Source organism: Chiloscyllium punctatum, chromosome 27 (assembly GCF_047496795.1).
Source record: "Chiloscyllium punctatum isolate Juve2018m chromosome 27, sChiPun1.3, whole genome shotgun sequence".
In the NCBI taxonomy this organism is placed as follows: domain Eukaryota; kingdom Metazoa; phylum Chordata; class Chondrichthyes; order Orectolobiformes; family Hemiscylliidae; genus Chiloscyllium; species Chiloscyllium punctatum.
This window is the reverse complement of record NC_092765.1, coordinates 53404772-53420421: the sequence shown is the minus strand read 5'-3', so window position 1 is coordinate 53420421 and position 15650 is coordinate 53404772. Positions and strand designations below refer to the sequence as shown.

Here is a 15650-nt window from a genome sequence, read left to right as displayed (position 1 = left end):
CAAAACCTGGTGGTAAACAACCCCTCTCACCTTCATCTAGGACCCAAAACAGTCCTTCCAGGTGAGACAGAGGTTCACCTGCCTCTCTGCACCAGGTGATGTGGTCTTCTCTACATTGGGGAGACCAATCGTAAACTTTGGGAATGGTTGACTGACCATTGCAGCCAGGTCTGCCAGTGCCAACTGGACCACCCAGCCACTGCTCATTTCAATTATCCCAACCATTCCCTTTCTGACATGACCATCCTTGGCCTCCTCCACTGCCAAAACAAACTTCAGCCCCTATTGGAGGAGCAACACCTTATCTTCCAAATGGACACTCTACAACCCAGAGGACTCAATATTGAGTTCTTCAATTTCAAATAACCTCCCTCCTCATTCCCCAACTCCCTTCCCAAGCCTCCACCTCCCTTCCACTTCTCCCTGCCACCAATCGGATACATCCATCCCATTAACCAGCCAGGTCGTACCTATCTTCACTATCCCCACTTCACCACCCTACCCTCGTCACCCCCTTTATCTGCAGCTCCCCCACACCCACTCCTAGTCCTGAAGAAGGGTTACACCCGAAACTTCGACTTCTTCACCTCCTGATACTGCCTGGCTTGCTGTGTTCTTCCAGCCTCCGGCTTGTCTACTTTGGATTCCAGCATCTGTAGATTTTTTTTTCTCTTGTCACAATCAGATCAGTTAACCAGCCTTTCATCAATGTGGCTCACATGGTGCCTCAGCAGCTGGGACAGAAATTAAACCCCACACACAGAGCAAGTTAACAGTTTCTACCCGGTGTGAGTCCTATGGTGGTTATGAAACATTGATGACAATGTAAATTCTTTCCCCCACATGGGACAGATGAACAGCTTCTCCCTGGTGTGACTGCATTGGTGAATCTCCAGCTGGGATTGGTCATTGAATCCCTTCCCATTGTTCTCACAATTCCACTGTTTCTCCATGATGTCCATGGTCTTGTCTTTCCCTAGGTTGGACAATCAGTTGAATCCTCGTTGACATTTGTCTGAGTTCGTCAACTGGAGCACTATCACTCAGGCTATGACTTAGACAAAACACTTTTCATAGACAGTTCACAGACAATCACTCTCATTGTGTATGTCTCAGTGCTTTTCCACTCACTTATCTCTCCACATTCTTGAAAAAGAACAATTTCATATTAGAGACATTTAAGAGACTCAACACACTGTTTATGTCAACGAAAGGTATTCGATCTGACATGCAGAATATACACAGCCATTCTTGAGTTTATTAACATCAGCAGCAACAGAGCCCCTTGAACATGATTGAGGCTGGATATGATGAACAGCAAAATTCAATCATTGCATTTACTGGTGAACTTGCTGGTGTGTCAGCAGGTTGGATGAGCAAATGAAATCCCTCCCACTCTCAGAGTAGTTAAACAACCTCTCCCCACTGAACTCACTGGTGTGTTGGGATGACTGAGCAAATCCCTGCATACATTCAGTAAAGATGAATCAACTCTCACCATGCTGATGTTTGAAGTGGGTGGATGAGTGAATCCCTCCCCACATTGAGGGCACATGAATGGTCTCTCTCCAGTATCCCAGCACAATTATTGGTAAGCTCAGATGAGTAATGGAATCTCTTCCCACAGTCCAGACATTTTCATGGTTTCTCCCTATTGTGACTGCATTTGTGTCTCAGCAGGCCTGATGATTGACTGAAGTCTCATCCAAACACAGAACACGTGTGGTTTCTCTTCATTGTGAACAATGCTTTTTCCATCCATGTTCAAAAGCTGATGAAACTCAGCCCCTCAGAATCGAGCTTTGTTGACAGTTCTTGATGTGATGCTTGATTTGAACTTCTTCTCTGTAAATCACAGCATTCCAATTGTCTGGAAAATAAATTTAAAATAGGACAAAATTGAATGAAAGTTGTTGGATTGTGATAAAATAATCATAACCTGTAATTGGGTAAATATGAATGACATCAAGATAGTCCAATAGGTTTATTTGGAAGTACACGTTTTTGGAGCGCTGCTCCTTTGCCAGGCAGCTTCCTGATGAAGGAGCAGTGCTCCGAAAACTTGGACTTCCAAATAAACCTGTTGGAATATAACTGGTGTTTTGTGACTTTTAAATTAAAGCAGATATATCTAAACTTTTTTTTATCTCAGAGAGTTGAGAGCCTTAGATTTTCCTTCCTCAAAGGTCAGTGGATGCAGAATCCTTAATTATTTTTAAGGCAGATGCAGATAGATTCTTGATTACCAAGGCGATGGATGATTATCATGGGTATGCAGGCACAGAGTTGAGTTTGAAATCTGATTCTAATCCACAATCTTATTAAGTGGAAGAGCATGCTTGAAGGGCCAAGTAACCTACTCCTGCTCCTCAGTCAAATGATCGAATAAACCAGTGAACAAAGAAACTCGAATCTTGCCTGATTACTGCACATGCACAGGATATTTGAGCTACCACTTCACCTTCCTGATGGACATAGTTCCTCTCTATCTCCTCGACAAGCTTCAATTAACATCTGGAAAATTTGAATCACATCAGAACATAGAACATAGAACAATACACTGCAGAACAGGCCCTTTGGCCCTCGATGTTGCGCCGACCCATGAACTATTCTCAGCTCATCCCTCTACACTGTTCCATCATCATCTATGTTCTCATCCAAGGATTGTTTAAATCTCCCTAATGTGGCTGAGTTAACTACATTGGCAGTTAGGGCATTCCATGCCCTTACCACTCTCTGCGTAAAGACCCTGCCTCTGACATTTGTCTTAAATCTATCTTCCCTCAATCTGTAGTTATGCCCCCTCGTCATCATCCTAGGAAAAAGACTTTCACAGTCTAACCTATCTAATCCTCTGATCATCTTGTATGTCTCTATCAAATCCCCTCTTCTTCCTTGCAATGAGAACAGACTCAAGTCTCTCAGCCTTTCCTCATAAAACCTTCCCCTCAGACCAGGCAACATCCTTGTAAATCTCCTCTGCACCATTTCCAATACTTCCACATTGTTCCCAAAATATGGGGACCAGAACTGTACACAATATTCCAAGTGTGGCCGTACTAAAGCTTTGCATAGTTGCAGCATAATATTGCAGCTCCGGTATTCAATCCCTCTGTAAATGAAACCTAACATACGGTATGCCTTCTTAACAGCACAATCAACCTGGGTGGCAAATTACAGGGATCTATGTACATGGACCCCAAGATCCCTCTGCACATCCACACTACCAAGAATCTTTCCATTGACCCAGTACTCAGCCTTCCTGTTATTCTTCCCAAAGTTCATCACCTCACATTTAGCTTCAATGAACTCTCAGCCGTATCCTGCAGCTTATCTAAGTCCCTCTGCAATCTGTAACATTCTTCCACACTGTCCACTAATCCATCGACTTTAGTGTCATCTGCAAATTTACTAATCCATCCACCTATGCCTGCATCTAAGTCATTTATAAAAATGACAAACAGCAGTGGTCCAAAAACAGATCCTTGTGGCATACCACTAGTAACTGGACTCCAGGCTGAATATTTTCCATGAACCACCACTCGCTGCTTTCTTTTAGAAAGCCAGTTTCTAATCCAAACTGCTAAATCATCCTCAATTCCATGCCTCTGCATTTTTGCCAACAGCCTACCATGTGGACCCTTATCAAAAGCTTTACTGAAGTCCATGTATACCACGACAACTGCCCTATCCTCATCCACATGCTTGGTCACCTTCTCAAAAAACTCAATGAGGTTTGTGAGACACAACCTGCCCTTGACGAAACCACGTTGACTATCTGAAATCAAATTGTTGCTTGCTAGAAGATTATAGACCTCATTCCTTATAATTCTTTCCAAAACCTTTCCTACAACAGAAGTAAGGCTCACTGGTCTATAATTACCTGGGTCATCTCTACTGCCCTTCTTGAACAAGGGCACAATATTTGCAATTCTCCAGTCCTCTGGTTCCAAACCTGTAGACAATGACGACTCAAATTTCAAAGCCAAAGGCTCTGCTGTCTCCTCCTTAGCTTCCCAGAGAATCCTCGGATATATCCCATCCGACCCAGGGGACTTGTCTACTTTCACTCCTTCTAGAATTGATAACACCTGTTCATTACTAACCTCAATCCTTTCTAGTCTAATATCTCATACCTCATTCTTCTCCTCTACAATATTCTCCTTTTCCTGAGTGAACACCAATGAGAAATGTTCATTTAGCACCTCCCTGATCTCCACAAGGTCTACCTTCAACTTCTGACTTTGACTGGCCCTATTCCGACCCTAGTCATCCTCTTATTCCTCACATACCAATAGAAAGCTTTCGAGTTCTCCTTTATTTTATTTACTAAAGACTGCTTGTGTACTCTCTTTGCTCTTCTTAACTCGCTCTTTAAATCCTTCCAAGCTGATCTGTAACTCTCCATCACCAAATATGAAATATCTTGCCTCATCAACACGTAAGCCTCCTTCTTCTGCTTAACAAGAGATGCAATTTCTGTAGTAAACCACGGTTCCCTTACCTTACCACTTTCTCCCTGCCTGACAGGGACATACCTATCAAGGACACACAATATCTATTCCTTAAACCAGCTCCACATTTCCATTGTCTGCATCCCCCACATTTTGCATCCTAATTCTTGCCTAATCACATTATAATTGCCCTTGCCCCATCGATAACTCTTGACCTGCAGCATATACCTATCCCTTTCCATCACTAAACTAAATGTAGCTGAATTACAGTCACTCTCTCCAAAGTGCTCACCTAACTAAATCAAACACTTGGCCTGGTTCATTACCAAGCACCAGATCCAGTGTAGCCTCCCCTCTTGTCAGCCCTTCGACATACTGTGTCAGGAAACCCTGACAAAACTGATCCATCCAACATACTAGAGCTACAGCATTTCTAGTCAATGTTGGGGAAGTTAAAGTCCCCCATAATGACCACCCTGTTCCTTTCACTCCTACCCAGAATAATTTTGCCAATCCTCTCTTCCACCTCCCCGGAGGCCTATTAAAAACTCCAAGCAGTGTGACCTCTCTTCTCCTCTCCTGTTTCTAACTTCAACCCACACTACCTCAGTAGATGAGTCCTCGTCAAAAGTTCTTTCAGCCACTGTTATATTATCCTTGACTAACAAGGCCACACCTCCCCCTCTTTTACCGCCTTGCCTGTTTTTAATGAAAGATCTAAACCCTGGGACCTGCAACATCCATTCCTCACCCTGCTCTATCCATGTCTCTGAAATGGCCACAACATCGAAGTCCCAGGTACATATCCATGCTGCAAACTCACTTACCTTATTTCGGATACTTCTGGTGTTGGATCAGACATAATTCAAACCAGCTTACTGTCTGCCAGCACATTCCTGTGAACCTGAAATGCTATCCCTGGCCTCCCTACTCTCAATCCCCTCTGCACTGCAACGATACCTCCGGTTCCCATCCCACTGCAGAGCTAGTTTAAACTCACCTGAATAACACCAGAAAATTTCCCACCTAGGATATTAATACCCCTCTGGTTCAAGTGAAGACCGCCCTGTTTGTACAAGTCTCACCTTCTCCAATTATCCAAGTACCTGAAACCCTCCCTCCTGCACCATCCTTGCAGCCATGTGTTCAGCTGATATCTCTCCTTATTCCTTGCCTCGCTATCATGTGGCACGGGTAACAATCCAGAGAAAACAATTCTGTTTTTTCTAGCTCTCAGCTTCCACCCTAGCTCCCTGAAATCTGCCTTACATCCCTGTCCCTCTTTCTACCTATGTCATTGGTACCTACATGGACCACGACTTGAGGTTGGTCACCCTCTCCCTTCAGGACCCCAAAGGTACGATACTAGACGTCACGGACCCTGGCACCGGGGAGGCAACACACCAACTGTGAGTCTCACTCGTTCCCAACAAACCTTCTATCTGATCCTCTAACTACTGAGTCCCCAATGACTAACACTGTCCTCCTTTTCCTCCTTCCATTCTGTGCAACATGGACATGCTCTGTGCCAGAGACCTGGGCCCCACTGCATACCCCTGGTAAGTCGTCCCCCTCAACAGTGTCCAAAACAGTATACATATTTTTTCAGAGGAACGACCACAGGGGATCCCTCCATTGACTGTTTTCTCCCTGCTTGAACAGTCACCCAGCTTTCTTCATGCCTTGGAGTAACTACTTCTCTGTAACTCTTATCTATCACAATCTTAGCCTCCTGAACGATGCTACATTCATCCAGCTCTCACTCCAGTTCCCTAACAAGGTCTTGGAGGATCGAGAGTTGGGTGCACTTCCTGCAGATGTACATGGATGGGTCACCAATGGCGTCCCTCACCTCAAAGAACATGCAGGAGGAACATTGCTCTCCCTGCACTGCCATCCCTGCTCGTCCCCTTATCACAAAGTAAAAAAGAAGAGACACTTACTTAATGTGTCCCTAATCTTTAAGGTTAGAGGAACTGGTTGGGTAGGTGGCCCTACCCAACCAGGGTAGGGTCTCGGGATTAGAAAACACTGATTAATATAGCTGAACGGAAACAAAAGGAAGAAGTCCCTCCTTTCCCAGAAACCTCTGCTCTCTGATTTCAAATATAAAAGCTCAAATCAGTGACTCATCGATCCCGGCAGGCCTCTGGTCCAAGCTCCCACTGAAGAAACAGTCCTTAATCTTCTAAATTCCAGGGAATACAACATTCCTAGTGAGGTGTGTTTTTGTAGAAGGTGTAGTGAACATATGAAATAGGAACGGTAGTAGTCACATTTGGCCTCTTGAGTCTTAAAAAGATCCATTTTAGTCTTCAACTCCATATTTCTACTTGGCCTTGAATATGTTTAATTCACTCATGGGATATGGGCATCACTGGCTGGGCCAACACATATTTCCTGTCCTGTGCTGCCTTTGAGAATGTGGTGTTGAGCTGACCTTTTGAACCCCTGCAATCCATGAGCTGTAGGTAGACCCACAATTGTGTTGGGGTGGGATTCAGGATTTTGATCGAAGCATTGAAAGAACAGTGATATATTTCCAAGTCAGGATGGTGAGTGACTTGAAGGGAATTCATTCCCAAACAAAGGTCTTAGAGGTCTACAGCACAGAAAAAAAGCCCTGCAATCCATCACACTGGTCCAGTCAGCTAGCCATTCTAATCTGATTTTCCAGCATCTGCCACATAACCTTCTATGCCTTTGAATCAAAAGTGCACATCTAAATACTTCTGAAATTTTCTGAGAGTTTCTTCCTCTCCCAACCTTGCAAGTAGTGAGTTCCAGATTCTCAACACCCTCTGGGTGAACAAAGTTTATCCTCATACCTCTTCAAAACATTCAGTCACCAATCTAAGCCCCTGGTCATTAATCCATCCATCAAGCGGATAGGTTTCTTTCTTTCTACCCTTATCCATTTTCCTCATTATTATATACATTATGCCCCATCTCAATCTTCTCTGCTCTGAAGAAACACCCCCAGTCTGTCCGATGTCTCTTCATAACTGACAGTCTCGAATTTGGGCAACATCCAGGTCAATCTGCTTTGCACCCTCTCACCTGCTCACATTCCCCCAATTATGTGCAAAACTTGGAGATGTGACATGCGTTTCTTGAATTAAATCAGTTTTCTCATGAAAGCTGGGCACCAAGCTATCCCTGATTCCTGCAGAAGCCCATTATTCACTGCCTGCCACTTAGAAAAAGACTCCTTTGTCACGAAGTTATGTATAATATTCCTGAAGTCGAAGTCAGGAAGCTAGAATTTGTTTGCAAATGTGATACAAGGGAAGAGACCATGGTTTCTTTACAAGATTATATGCTTTTCAAAGCTTGGAGATTTTTTAAAAAGTGTCTGCAAGGAGCTGCAGAAGACACTCAGTTCTAAAGTTGTATCAATTGACTTTGTGATTGGCATCCTAAGCTTATTTTGATGTTAAGACAACCAGCTTGAATATTAGTCAATTAAGGTAAACCAGGCCCAAGATAACAACACCCAATTGATTTTAAATCTGTTGGTTTTGACTACCAATTGACCACAAATTAATATGTCATCACTGGTATAAAGAAGAGGGCGTTTGCAAGTTAGAGAGAGCCAACTGCTATCTGAAGAGACAGCAAGCCCACCATTGGAGAAGTAAATACTGGGCTCTCACAGGAAATCTCCACACTCTAAAAAAAGCCATAAAATGTAGCACATCACGTTTGCTAACATTCAAGACAGCAGAAATCATGGACAGAACAGTCCTGTCACAAGAATTTGATAGAGAGATGCATTTCAGAAAGAGGATCAGCATAGAACAAGAGGAGCATTTTGGAACTTTGAGAGACTGAGTTTTAATTTATTGTTTTCTTATTGCTTGTGCTTATATAAGTGGGACCTGTGTTATTGAAACAGCATTCCAATAGAGTTTAGCTTAGTTATGGAATGGGAGCAATTGTTCAGTTAATTTGTTCACTGTTAGGGTTAAATAAATAAATTGTTACTTGTTACTCCGAAAGTAAACATCAAGGATCCTTTCATTCAACCATTCTTTTAACATGGTGTTTCTCTGGGTGCTTCAGGTTTCATTACTGCAAGGGAACCTCTACTCTCACCATAGCAAATTAGGGTGGTGTTTCGGTTTAATTATCAGAGGGCTTAGACCTTTAACACCATTCTTCTGAGACTATTTGCTGGTTGCCGACCAGTTCTCGATCCATGTCAGTTCTTGATCACGATCTCCAGTCTCCCATAGTGCATGCTGAGCTATTACATGCGACCTCATCTATAGTTTTCTGAATGTCCAAGTAAACCACATCTACTGGCTCAGTCTTATCAACTCCACTCGTTACATCCTCAAAACATTCCAGCACATTTTTTAAGCATGACTTCCCCTTTGTATATCCATGCTGACTCTGTTTGATCTTGTCACTATCTTCCAAATAGCTGAAAAATGTGTTGCTGGAAAAGCGCAGCAGGTCAGGCAGCATCCAAGGAGCAGGAGAATCGACGTTCTGCTCCTTGGATGCTGTCTGACCTGCTGCGCTTTTCCAGTAACACATTTTTCAGCTCTGATCTCCAGCATCTGCAGTCCTCACTTTCTCCTAACTATCTTCCAAATAGTATGATATTACGTCTTTTATTATGGACTCCTCCAACCAATAATATCATGCTCATTCCTTGGTAAATACTAAGGTTATGTTAGTTACTGTCCAATCCAGAGGAACATTTCCAGAGTCTACAGAATTTTGGAAGCTAACCACCATTGTTATCTCTAAGGCCAATTTCTAAGCTCCTCAGATGAATATTACCAGTCTCTGGGGATTTATCTGACTTTAATCCCTTTTTTTGTCAAGTTCGTTTCCTGAATGATTTCTTTCAATCCATCCTTTCCATTAGACTCCATGATTCCCTAACGTTTGTGATGCTATTTGTGTGATTCGTTGTGAAGACAAACCTAAAGTACATATTTATTTGGTCTGCCATCTGTTTCTGACCATATATTCATCTTTACTAACCTCACAGACTTATGGATATTTTTGCTATCAATCTAGATTCAAGAGTCCAATGATGATCATTAAACCGTTATCGATCGTCAAGGAAAACCCAACTGTTCACTAATATCCTTTAGGGAAGGAAACCATCATGTTTCTTCAGTCTGGCCTACAGGTGACTCCAGCTCACAGCAATGCAGTTGGCTCTTATAAGCCCTCTGGACAATTAGGAATGTGCAATAATTTCTGGCCTAGCCTGTGACACCGACATTCTGTGAGCGAACATTTTTAAAAAATTGATTGTATTATCATTGCAAACTTATTCCTGTACTCTATTTCCCCCCTCTTCAGCAATCCCTTTGCTGAAATCTAAACTGTTCCAAATCCTCAGGTCTGTTTCTTTATAATGCCAATTTGTATGCTTTTTTGTGGATTTAACACTAACTGTCATTTCCCTCTTTTTGTCTGGTTTGACTATGCTTCCTTTTTTTAAAGCCAGACTGGGATGAATTACTTTTGTAGGTTGTTTATGCACTCTTTAAATGTTCGTTATTTAATGTTATCTCCCAACATCCATTTAAATACTGATCCACATTTATCGCAACTGGTTCATATCTCATGCCATTACAATTTACTTCCTTTTCTGGTCTTCGTCTCCAAAAAAAATCACTCTGTGTCTTAATGCAGAATTCTAACCTATTGCGGTCACCCTTCTTTAAGAGCCATGCTAAACATGATTGTCAATTATTCCTTTCTCAATACCTAATACCCAGTTACTTCCTCAATGTATTGATTCATAAAACAATTCTGTATGCACTCCATGAACTCCTCCTCTGTCATATTGCTACCAATTTGATTTGCCCAATTTATATGCAGATTACAGTCGCCCATAAGTACAGCTGTATCGCTATTATTTGCATATGTATATGCATAAATGTTGCTACTATAACTGTCTCAAAAATATGCACTCTTCCTGATCTGTTAAACGAGAGTGTGGTAATTTGTGGGATACATGGACAGAAATTTCACATTCCCCTATGTAAGGTCAGGTTGGAGTGCCAACTCAAGTCCAGGGAAGTTACAGTGGGAATGATTGACAGTGTGTCAGTTCCAGGAATTTAGTTTGTCCTTGGGAATGATTTGTCAGGATCCAAGGTGAGAGTGACATCCCTTTTATGGAGATCCCAAGGAAGACCAAGAAACTGAGGACTTAAGACAGAATTATCCTGGTATTTTCCCAAACTGTGTGGTAACCAGATCCCACTTCTATACACCACAACATGAAGCAAAAAGTAAAGAGAAATTTGAAGGAGTTGAGATTCAGTTAGCAGATACCCTGTTTGACATAATGGTGCAGGAAAAACCTGAACAGGAACAGGGTCAGGCAGATGTGTTTAGTCCTGAATGTCTAAGAGTCTTGCAACAGCAAGGCAAGACAATAAAAGATATATGTGGATGCGCATTCTGAAAAGAAGGCACAGAATACTCAGGAGGATAATTATCTGAAAGACAGAATCCTGAAGTGGAAATGAAGACCATAGCAGGTTAGTGCAGAGGGGAAATGGACTGAAGTGCACCAGATTGTGTATATGGTGCACCAGGTAGCATATAGGCAGAAGGTGTTATGGGCAGCACATAAACTGCCTGTAGGAGGTCACCTAAGGGAACGAAAGACTCAGGCTAAGGTACAAAAACATTTTTATTGGTCTGGAATTCAAAAGGATGTAATTAACTTTTGTTGTACGTATCATAAAGCAAAATGGTAGGTAAGCAATAGACAGTAATAAAACCAGCACTTTGTTGCCAATTCCCACATCTGAAGAATCTTTCTTGTGGGTTACCATTGATTGTGTAGGTAACCTCCTGAGAACCAGAAGTGGGAACCAGTACTTGTTAACCATAATGGATGTGTCTACCAGGTTTCTGGAGGCAATTCCATTACAGAGTATCAAGGCAAAAAAGGCAGTTGAGGAGTTAGTAGCTTTCTTCACATGGTATGGGCTACCCAGAGAGATTCAGTTGGATCAAGGGTCAAATTTTACTGCCAGGCTATTTAAGGAGGTTATGAATAGCTTAAGTATGCAGCACTTTAAATCCATGCATATCATCCTGAATATCAGGGAGCTTTAGAAAGATGGCATCAGATCTTGAAGACCATGTGGAGAGCATACAGTCAGGACTACCCGAATGATTGAGATAAAGGTATCCCATTTCTATTGTTTGCCATTAGAGTTGCCCTAAATAAATCTACTCAGTTCACTCGCTTTGAGTTAGTATTCTGTCATGAAGTGAGAGGCCCTTCAAATTTATTAAAAGAAAATTGACAGGACCAAAGTTGGAGATCTCACATTTTGACTATGAATCGGAGGTGAGGGAAAGATTACATTGAGTAGGTGAGTTAGCTAAGCAGAACCTAAAGAGGACACAGTATAGAATGAAATAAGTGGCAGATAAAAGCTCTGAGACTCAAATGTTTTCCCGAGGAGACAACGTGTTAGTACTGTTACCAGTGATAGGAGATCCATTTAAAGTCAGGTTTAGAGGTCACTATCAAATTGAGAAAAAGTTGAGTCAGGTGAACTATCTTGTAAAGATGCCAGTTAGAAAAAAAGTATTTAGTATGTCATGTGAACATGTTGAAACCGTATTATACTAGAGAGAAAGAACTGGAGAAACAGGTGTTAGTTACTGTCTCACAGAGTGAAGATTTAAATCCAGATGATATGAATTTTGATTTGCCTCAAAACAGATTTTTAAAAAAAGAAGTGCTTGAGGAGTGGGATAAATAAGCAAGCTATCTGTCTCAGGAGCATGAAACGCAGTTGAAAAATTTGTTGCTGCAGAACAATGACAGATGTAAGAATCAGAAGGGGAGAACTGATGCTATTGTACATGAAGTAGCCGTAGGAAATATCGTTCTGATAAAACAGCATGCCTATCGGCTTAATCCTTTCAAAACCAGACAGGTCCAGATGGAGGTGGAGACCATGCTTAATGAGGACATCATTGAACCAAGAAGAGCGAGTGGAGTTTGCTGATCATCTTAGATCCCACAATTCTACGTGGATTATTGGAAGGTCAATGCCGTTACAAAATCAGACTCATATGTAATTCCTTGATTGGAGGACAGTATTGAGAAATTCGGATAAGTTAGTTATATCACTAAGTTGGACTTAATGTGTGGTTACTGGCAGGTACTTTTATCAGAGTTGGCGAAAGAGATTTCCATGTTTGTAACCCCAAATGAGCTAAATTAGCTTAACGTGATGAACGCACCTGCCAGATTTCAAAGACTCATGAACAGAATTGGGGCTGGGTTTACAAACTGTGCAGTTTATTTGGGCGACGTAGTGATCTTTAGTAAGTCCTGATCACATGGTACAGTTGGCAGAGCTCTTTGAATGACCAGAGAAGCAAAACTGGTGATAAACTTAAATAAAATGAAATTTGTGAAAGCAGAGGTAACATTCTTGGACCATAACATTTGTCATGGAAGGTTGACCCCACGGAATGCAAAGACAAAAGCTATCGAGAAATTTCCATGATCGACCTTGAAGAAAGAGGTGCTTCGATTCTTAGGACTCAGTGGATTCTATTGGAATTTTGTTCCAAACTTCAGCAGTGTGGTGGCACCATTAACCGATTTGCTGACGTTTGGGTGAACAGAACAATGTCAGGAGGCATTCGACCATTTGAAAGTCATATTAACCACCAAGCTAGCTTTAGCTAGAGCAAATATTTCAAAACCTTTTAAAGGAAGATGAGGGTGGGATCAAACTGCCAGTTGGTTACTTTTGAAAGAAGATCAACATCCACCAAAGGAAATACTCCACAATCGAAAAATAACTATTGAGTTTGGTACTGGCCTTACAACATTTTAAGGTCTATGTCACAAACAATGTGCCGGATTCGGTTGTGTACATTGACCACAGTCCACTTACATTCTTAGAACCCTTTAAAGATAAGCATATGAGACTTTTTCATTGGAGTCTTACGTTACACACTTTTAATTTAAAAATCGTACATGTTGCGAATCGGAAAAATGGAATGACAGATGCATTATCATGGATTAAACTGAGAGCGCTTAGATTAGATTTGTCTTTGTTTAATGTTATATATACAGGCATTTGGGAAGAAGTTAAGGTGAATTTATATTAAAGCTATCTGCATGTGAGGGTAAGGTGTTTAAAAAGTAGAGAAAAAATGAAGCCATCTTTTCATTATGATGGTTCTTTTTTTCTTCTTAAGAGGGGACGTATTCTGAAGATGTGGGTGTACTGTACCTTTAAGAGAGTAAAAGGAAGCAGTGACAGCAACAAGTGTTCTCAATAAGATACATTGTAACATGTGCTGGAAATAACAAAACAGATTCAAATTAGGCCAATCAGTTTAAATTATACCCTGAAAAATACCAAATGCCAATCAAGTTTAAATTGAGTATATTGACAATCTTAAAAGGCAATGACATAATCTCATGCATTGGGGTATGAGACCGGGGGAAATTGAACAGTTGGGAGGAGAATTGCCAAGCAAACGGCATCTACACACTGCCCAGGAAATAGCTCTCTTAAAAGGTACTTGTGATCAGGATCAGTAACCTGTGAAGCAGACTTCCCAAGAAGAAGATGAGAGGAATTCAGAGAAAACTGAAAGCTGCCTGGTTTTGAGATAAGAAGTGTTATTTTGTAAATCTTACTTGGGAGTTTTATCGGACTAGTGTTATAGAAGGGAAGGTAGAAGCTGTTAATTTTTACTTTAACTAGTTCTTGGCCTTTCGAAATTTCACAGATCACTGTATGGAATAAATCTTTTGTGTGCTGCTGGTTTTAAATTAAGCAGGAGAGTTTATCTCATGTTGAAACATGAGTCACCTCTTAACCTTCTTCTCTCTAACTAAAAGAGCTTCAAGTCCTTCAGCCTTTCCTCATAAGACCTTCCCTCCATACCGGGCAAATCCTGGTGAATCTCCTCTGCACCCTTTCCAATGCTTCCACATCCTTCCTATAACGCAGCAACCAGAATTGTACTCAATTCTCCAAGTGCGGCTGCAACAGCGTTTTGTATAGCTGCAATGTCATCTCATGGCTCCAAAAGTCAATCCCTCTACCAATAAAAGCTAACACACTGTACGTCTTCTTAACAAACCTATCAACCTCAGTGCAACATTCAGGGATCTATGCACATGAACACTGAAATCTCTCTGTCATCCACACTGCCAAGAACCTTACCATTAGCCCAGTACTCTGTACTCCTGCTACTCCTTCCAAGGTGAATTACCTCAAATTTAGAATCCCTACAGTGTGGAAACAGGCACTTTGGCCTAACAAGATCACCCCCGCCCTCAGAAGAGTAACCCACCCAGACCCATTCCAGTACATTTACCCCTGACTAATTCAAGTAACCTGCACATCCCTGAACACTAGGGGAATGTTCATAGCCAATTCACCTGAACTACACATCTTAAGATTATGGGAAGAAACAGGAGCACCTGGAAGAAACCCAGGCAGACACGGAGAGAATGTTCAAACTCCACACAGACAAGTCGCCCAAGGCTGGAATCGAACCCAGGTCACCCAGCTCCATTTGCCACCTCTCAGCCCAGCTCTGAAGCTTATCTATGTCCCTCTGTAACCTGCAACATCCTTCTGCACTGTCCGCAAATCCACCAACTTGAGTGCCATCTGCAAATTTACTAAACCATCTTTCTACGTCCTCATCCAAGTCATTTATAAAACTGACAAACAGCAGTGGCCCCAAAACAGATACTTGCAGTATACCACTAGTAACTGAACTCCAGGATGAACATTTCCCATCAACCACCACTTTACAGCTTCTTTCAGGTGGCCAATTTCTGATTCAAACCACTAAGTCCCCCTCAATCCCATGCTTCCATATCTTTTGCAACAGCTTACTGTGGGGAACCTTATCACGCGCTTTATTGAATCCATATATACCACATCAACTGCTTTACCCTCATCCACCTCTTTGGTCATCTTCTGAATGAACTCAATTAGATTTGTGAGACATTTGCTATTCTCCAGTCTTCTGGCACTATTCCTGTAAACAGAGATGAAATAAAGATCAAAGCCGAAGTTTCTGCAATTGCCTCCCTACATTCCCATACAATCCTAGGATAAATCCCATTTGGCCCAGGGACTTATCTATTTTCACCTTCTCCAGAATTGCTAACACCTCCTCTTTGTGAATCTTAATTCCATC

The 15650-nt window shown here is 41.8% G+C and overlaps 1 protein-coding gene across 2 annotated transcripts in view; it reads right to left on the bottom strand.

The window, feature by feature from the left end:
* Positions 1-1238: 1238 nt before the first annotated feature.
* LOC140453712 (uncharacterized) overlaps positions 1239-15650 on the bottom strand; it is a 134558-nt gene continuing 120146 nt past the window's right edge. For both annotated transcript variants that reach the window (XR_011952463.1, XR_011952464.1), the window contains one exon: positions 1239-1870. The gene's annotated coding sequence lies outside the window, so the exon portion shown is untranslated. The remainder of the gene's footprint in view (positions 1871-15650) is intronic.